General features: G+C 39.6%; 1 pseudogene; it reads right to left on the bottom strand.

The window, feature by feature from the left end:
- Positions 1-4420: 4420 nt before the first annotated feature.
- Positions 4421-4538, bottom strand: LOC135052523 (5S ribosomal RNA; annotated as a pseudogene).
- Between the last annotated feature and the right edge of the window lie 1898 nt (positions 4539-6436).

Genomic DNA, 6436 nt, shown 5'->3' with positions numbered 1-6436 from the left:
CAATATTCTCCTCAGATTCTTTCTTATCCCTTATAAATTCTCATTTTTTCTTTCAACTAGGGCCTTTTCGTTCTTTTTAATATTTTTCTCTATTTTTTCTTCTAGGGTCTTATAATCTGCTAAATCTGAAAATGGAACGATTAGATCTTTACATTTTTTTATTTCATCGTCCAAGTGCGTGAGTTCTCTTCTTCTTTCATTGATGATTAGGTTCATTAGTGAGAAAGAACATTCACTAATTACTCTTTCCCATTCATCCTTGAAAGAATCTGACGCTGAATCAAAGGAAGGTTTTTTATTCATTTTAAGACCTCGTGGGATTACTTCATGTGCAACATATTTCTCTAGAGTGACCATTTCCCACCATATGCGATTTTCTTTTAATAAAGTGCCTTCTAATTTACGCATGATATTTTCTAAGCTTACATCGAGGAGTTCAATGCGTTCCCCCTCATCCTTAAATAGGGTTTCCAACATTGTTTTCCTTTTCAGATTCATGGTATTCTCCGATATGTAGTTAAAAAAAGACTTAAAAGAAGATTCATCCCCGTCCCATACAATTAAAATATCATCTATGTATCTTTTATAAAATATGATATTTAATTTAAAAGGGTGGTCCATGTATATGTGTTCGTTCTCCCAGAAGCCCATAAAAAGATTGGCGAAACTCGGTGCAAAAATAGTACCCATCGCTGTCCCACATGTCTGGAGGTAAAATTGATCTAAAAATGTAAAATAATTATGTTTCAATATAAAATCCATTAGTTCGCATATAAAACTCTGGTGCTCCTCCGTGATGAGTTGGTCCTTATCCAAGAAAAACTTGCATGCCTGGATCCCCTTTTCATGCTGGGTGCACGTGTAGAGAGACTGTACATCTATCGTGACCCATCTATAGGTGTCTTTCCATTCTTGAAGTTCCATGAGGTTAAGAACCGAAGTTGTATCTTTAAGATAGGCGGGTAGATCCACAACATATTTTCTTAGGAAAATGTCCACATATTCAGACAGGTGGGATGTCAGGGAATCAATCCCTGCCACGATGGGCCTCCCTGGTGGATTTGTTAGTGACTTGTGCACTTTTGGGAGGAAGTAGAAAATGGGGGTAACGGGGTTGGTATTCAAGAGGTACTGATATTCCTCCTTAGTTAGTGTTCCATTGCGGAGGCCTTTTAGGAGGATCCCTCTCAGTTCCTCCACAAAGCGTTCCTTTGGATCCGTCGTTAGTAGTGCGTATGAGGACCTATCTCCCAGCAGTCTTTCGGCCTCCGCTACATACGCCGTACGGTCCATAATTACCAGCCCCCCGCTTTGTCAGCAGGTTTTATAATGATTCCCTTGTTGTCCTGCAATAACTTAATTGCTTGCCTTTCTCCGTTTGTGAGGTTCTTCTCCTTAATAGGTTTGATCTCGGCATCACATAGGTCATTTTTCACCAAGTCATAGAAAATCCCTATATTATTTCCCTTGGACTCCAGAGGGTAGAACTTGGACGTCGGTCTCAAGCCTGATTTTGATTGTTCGTAGTTCTGAATTACGGCATCTTCTTTCCTTAAGAAGTGACGTTTTAAGGTCAGTTTTCTGATACATTTATTTAGATCCACAAATACGTCAAACTTATTCATCCCCTTAGTAGGTGCATACGACAAGCCTTTATTCAGGAGGGACATCTCGTGTTCGGTTAAATTGTGGCTTGATAGGTTGAAGATGCCTTTTGATGCGGGTAATTGTACTGCAGGTTTCGTCTTTTGTATTTGCTCTTTCCTCCTACCCCCACGGCGTCCTCTTCTTCTACAAACCTTCTTTTTCGAGGTGAGGGAAGTATCTCTGCGTTCTTGAGAGTGTTTCTTACCGTATCCTTGACCCGTGTGCTTGGTCCTGGGGATAAAAAAACCTCCTCTCCTGTTGATTCCAATCTTTGCAAGGCCAAAAATCTGTTATCGGTCCGTAGTTGTTTCCTCTCTTGTGCGGCATTGCTCTGAAATCTTCTTCTTCCTTTCTCTGGTACTGTTTGCCAATATTCCCTTTTTGCTCTATGTTCTTGTGGTCCTTCCCTGGTAAAACGACTCCAATTTTTAACTCTATTGGTTTCATAGTCTTGTTTGTCCCTGGTAAATTTCTTTTCTTTATTCCTGATGACTACTTCCTCTACTTGCTCCAGTTTTTTGTTTAAAACTTTCTCATTGATCCTGAAATCTTCTTTATCCTTGTGACTCTCGAAACCTTTTTCAGTTTCCTTAATTTCCGTCTCCAGACTTTCTAGGAGACGTTTCTTTTCCGTGATGAGTAATTTCATTAGGTTAATTGAACAATTATGTAAAATGCGGTCCCATTCTTTCATGAAGGCGTGGTTATCTGTTCCAAAAGTGGGTTGCTTCAAAATTCGAAGACCCCTTGGGACTCTGTCCACACTGATATAATGTTCAAGGCCTTTCATGTCCCACCATGCTTTTATCTCCTTGATGAGTAACCTTTCTATGTCCCAAAACATGTCATCAAGGTTGTCTGATGTGGGTGCCTCTTCTGGTATGCTTATTTCATTGAAAAATTTTGCTACATAGATTGCTCCTTTTGTCTGTACGTTCATTGGTTCTGAACATAGTGTGTTTGGTCTACTAGCCAAAGTTTAAGGCAACTGTAAGAAATAGTACAAAGAATTGGTGTGTATGGGGTGAGCGAACAGCGCCAAAAAAATCTATGCAGTGGACACAAGTTTTTCACAGTATGTCAGCTTAAAAATACCCCAAAAGAACGGTCTCTATATGCCACTCCCTAAAAACATAAAGGGCGTCTGCTATCTCTTAAATGAGTTCTGCACTAGTACGAGTGCAGGATAAAGATTAAGGTTGGAAGTGATGGATAAGATCTGAGCGACCAATGGTGGCAGAGGAATAAAAAAAAGACTGCTATTATTAATTAAAAAAAGGGGGTTTATTTATGAACAGAAAGATGTTTTATATATAAAAAGACATAAAAACACATAACTGGCCGAAATGGGGTTGCAACATCCAAGGTGCTAAACACTAGCACGATGGGACCCTAGGCACAAAACAATGAAAAAGCGTCAGAATAAAACTGGCAAGAGAACAGTTTAAAATTTGCATGGAGCACATAAAAAGTTTGAAAAAAATTAAAAAGCATGGGGTTACTAAAAAAATACAATTCAAATGTTAAAAATAAAAGTTTAAAAAACACGGAATTGATGAGGGATAAAAACGATTTGAAATGCAATTATAATAATGGAGATGGATAAAAGTAGCTTAACTGAGGATTCAGTGGTATCAGGATTCACCCAACGCATTTCGTCTGGTCTGACTTCATCAAGGGGTATCATGCATGTGGGACAGATCATCTATATATACCATTATGGGTCAGGAAGTGATTAATTACCTCACTTCCTGTAATTAACCTTATCAGGGGTTCAGGATCTAGTAATATATATTTGATGTACTAGTTGTATAGATGTATGCTGGGACAAGTAAAACGCTATGTTTATTTTATAAAACTAGTGTTGTGAAGTATTAAAATACTTAAAAGAAGTCTCTGGATGCGGACTTCCGGTCCGGGACGTCTTTGACGTCATTTCCGCCCCACTTCCTGTGTCCGGGAGTCTTTACTGCGCATGCGCCGGGCAGGTTTATTACAGGGTGCGGCGGCCATCTTTAAGAAGTCCGTTTTTTGGAGACAGTCTCGTGTGCTGAAAGCAGGTGCCGGTGGCCATCTTAGTGGTGATTTAGTCCATTCATATGTGCTGATTCTCCAGGATTACTTGTCTCCAGACATGGAATAGTCATACAAGGGAAGGAAAAACGGATTCAGAAGTTTTTTTTAGAAGCACAGATCTATTTGTTCTAAATATATATATGCTACTTAAGGGACATGGCATCTAGACATATTCATATGGATGCATAAATATGCAATATTCTGCACATATGAAAACATTACTAATCTATTATACACATATAGGAGTTTTATATAGGTATATCCTACAGGCGCAATGGTTCAAAAATCCATACCAGTGTCGTATGGATGTTGGGCTAATAAATGCTGGCAATATTAGAAAGATTAAAAAGTATTATGAAAGAAGAAGTCACTGACGTGACATAATTCGGTGATTCATAATTTGTATAGTGGTGACGCCGTCATATGCAGAATTATGCGATATTCTGCGCATATGAAAAAATCACTAATCTATTATACACATAGGAGTTTTATATAGGTATAGCCTACAGGTGCAATGGTTAAAATATTCATACCGGTGTCGTATGGATATTGGGCTGATAAATACTGGCAATATTAGAAAAAAAGTGTTATAAAAGAAGTCACTGACGTAACATAATTCTGTGATTCATACTTTGTATAGTAGTGACGCCGTCATGTGCAGAATTGCAGTTAGAGTAAATCCCTGCCAGACCTGCGTTTCTTACAGCACCCGGTATTCCTGGGCAGTCTCCTATCCCTGTACTAACCGGGCCAACACTGCTTGGCTTCCAAGATCGGGTGTGTTTGGGCATATCCAGTGTGGTATGGCTGTAGTTAAGGTCTGGACTGCACGGGAAGAAGTGTCCAGAGATTGGGAATACACCGTTAGGTGCCCCAAAGCTCATAGACATAGTAGGAAGGAAGAGAGAGTGCCAACGGTTTCAAATAAATGAAAAAAATACGCTTACGTTCACAAAAATGGTGCAATCTCGTAATTCTCATTAAGTCCATCAGGGTGGAGTGATTTCACTTCGTAAATCCAGTACATTTCGCGCCTCGATAGGAGGTTGGAGAGGTCCCCCCCTCTTTCTCCGAGTGCAACTAGTTCAATCCCTTTGAATGTGAGTTCTTCTGGATTTGAATCATGATGTTGCAGGAAGTGTCGTGAGACCACGTGTGTTTGAACCTTGTTTCTAATGTTCCTGATGTGTTCTTGTATGCGGAGTTTCAAAGGCCTTTTAGTCTTTCCAACGTATTTCATTTTGCATGGACACTCTAGGAGATAGATGACTGAGCATGTGTTGCAGTTGATGAAGTGCTTGAGCTTGTACTCCTTAACTTCCCCTGTGTTTTTGAACGTCTTTCTGGTAGGATGTACGTACCTGCAGATATTACAATGGCCGCATTTATAACAACCCACACATTTGGGCAGGGATGTTTTCGATGTTGTCTGGTTTCTAAGCATGCTGGGTGCAAGGAGGTCTTTTAGATTCTGGGATTTTCTGAATACCACCTGTGGTTCCTGCGGTAGTTAGTCCTTTAGAATGGGGTCCATCAGTAAGATATTCCAGTGTGATTTCAGTGCTTTCTTAATATGTCCTTCATGTCTATTGTATGTTGTGATAAATCTGGTGACGTCCTCTTTCTTCTCCTTAATTTTATACTCCAGTAGTTGTTTCCTTTCTAGTGTCTTAGTTTTGTTGTTTGCCTCCTCCAAAATGTACTCGGGATATCCTTTTTCTTTGAACCTCTCCGTGTAGATGGAGAGTTGGGCATCGCGATCTTCCACTGTTTTACAATTACGTGTAATCCGGTTGAACTGTGAGAAGGGGATGTTGTTCTTCCATCGTTTCAGGTGGTTGCTTCTGTAATGGACGTAGCTGTTCATGTCTACCTTTTTTATGTAATTTTTTGTTATGATTTCCTTCCCCCGATGGGAGAGTACCAAATATACATATATACACACACACACACACACACACACACACACATATACATACATACTGTACATTGTGATATATTGAATACATATCCTTTTAACAACAAATACATACATCAATGAGCTTTGGAACTCAGATAATGTGTGGGTGTATTGTTTTCTCTTATGGGATGTAGTGTTTTGCGATGTATAGCGCACATTCATAGCACATGGTTATAAGATGCGCAGGCGTCCACAGTATATATTAGAGCTGGCATTTTAAATATTTGTTAGAAAGTAATTTGACTTGAACAGATGGGGCGCGTCCGCAATATCACGTTCTTAATGATTGCACTGTACAAACGCCGCTGTGGTCTACCAGCTAACGACGGACACATCGCGACATGCTGCCGAATCACATCCGTTTTTTTTTTGTGTTATCAGTAAGGCGCTGATATGAAATTCAAGGGACAATGTGTTTCTCACAATATTTAAAATGCTACAGCGTATTTTTATTGTTGCAAAGCAAAGTTCAAATAAGTCATATTGTGTTTCATTCAGATTGGATTGTTAATCTGTTAAGTAAATTTAAAGAACATTTAAAAGTTGGTGCATAGCCATAATATAGCTGTGTTAGCATGCTGAGGCAAATTCGTATTTTTGGTGCCTGTATAGAGTGTGATTTCTTTGTGACAAAAGAGCAGCATGGTCTGTCCTCCATTTTGGGCTAGCCACATGGCCTGTCCACCATCTTGTTCAAGCCACATGGATGTGAAAGGGGGAGGAGCAGTGGCCATTTTAGGAAGGTCACTTTCT

The sequence above is a fragment of the Pseudophryne corroboree genome, chromosome 2 (genome assembly GCF_028390025.1).
Source record: "Pseudophryne corroboree isolate aPseCor3 chromosome 2, aPseCor3.hap2, whole genome shotgun sequence".
Taxonomy (NCBI): Eukaryota; Metazoa; Chordata; class Amphibia; order Anura; family Myobatrachidae; genus Pseudophryne; species Pseudophryne corroboree.
Note: the sequence above shows the minus strand (reverse complement) of the source record. Positions and strands in the feature narration are given on the sequence as shown.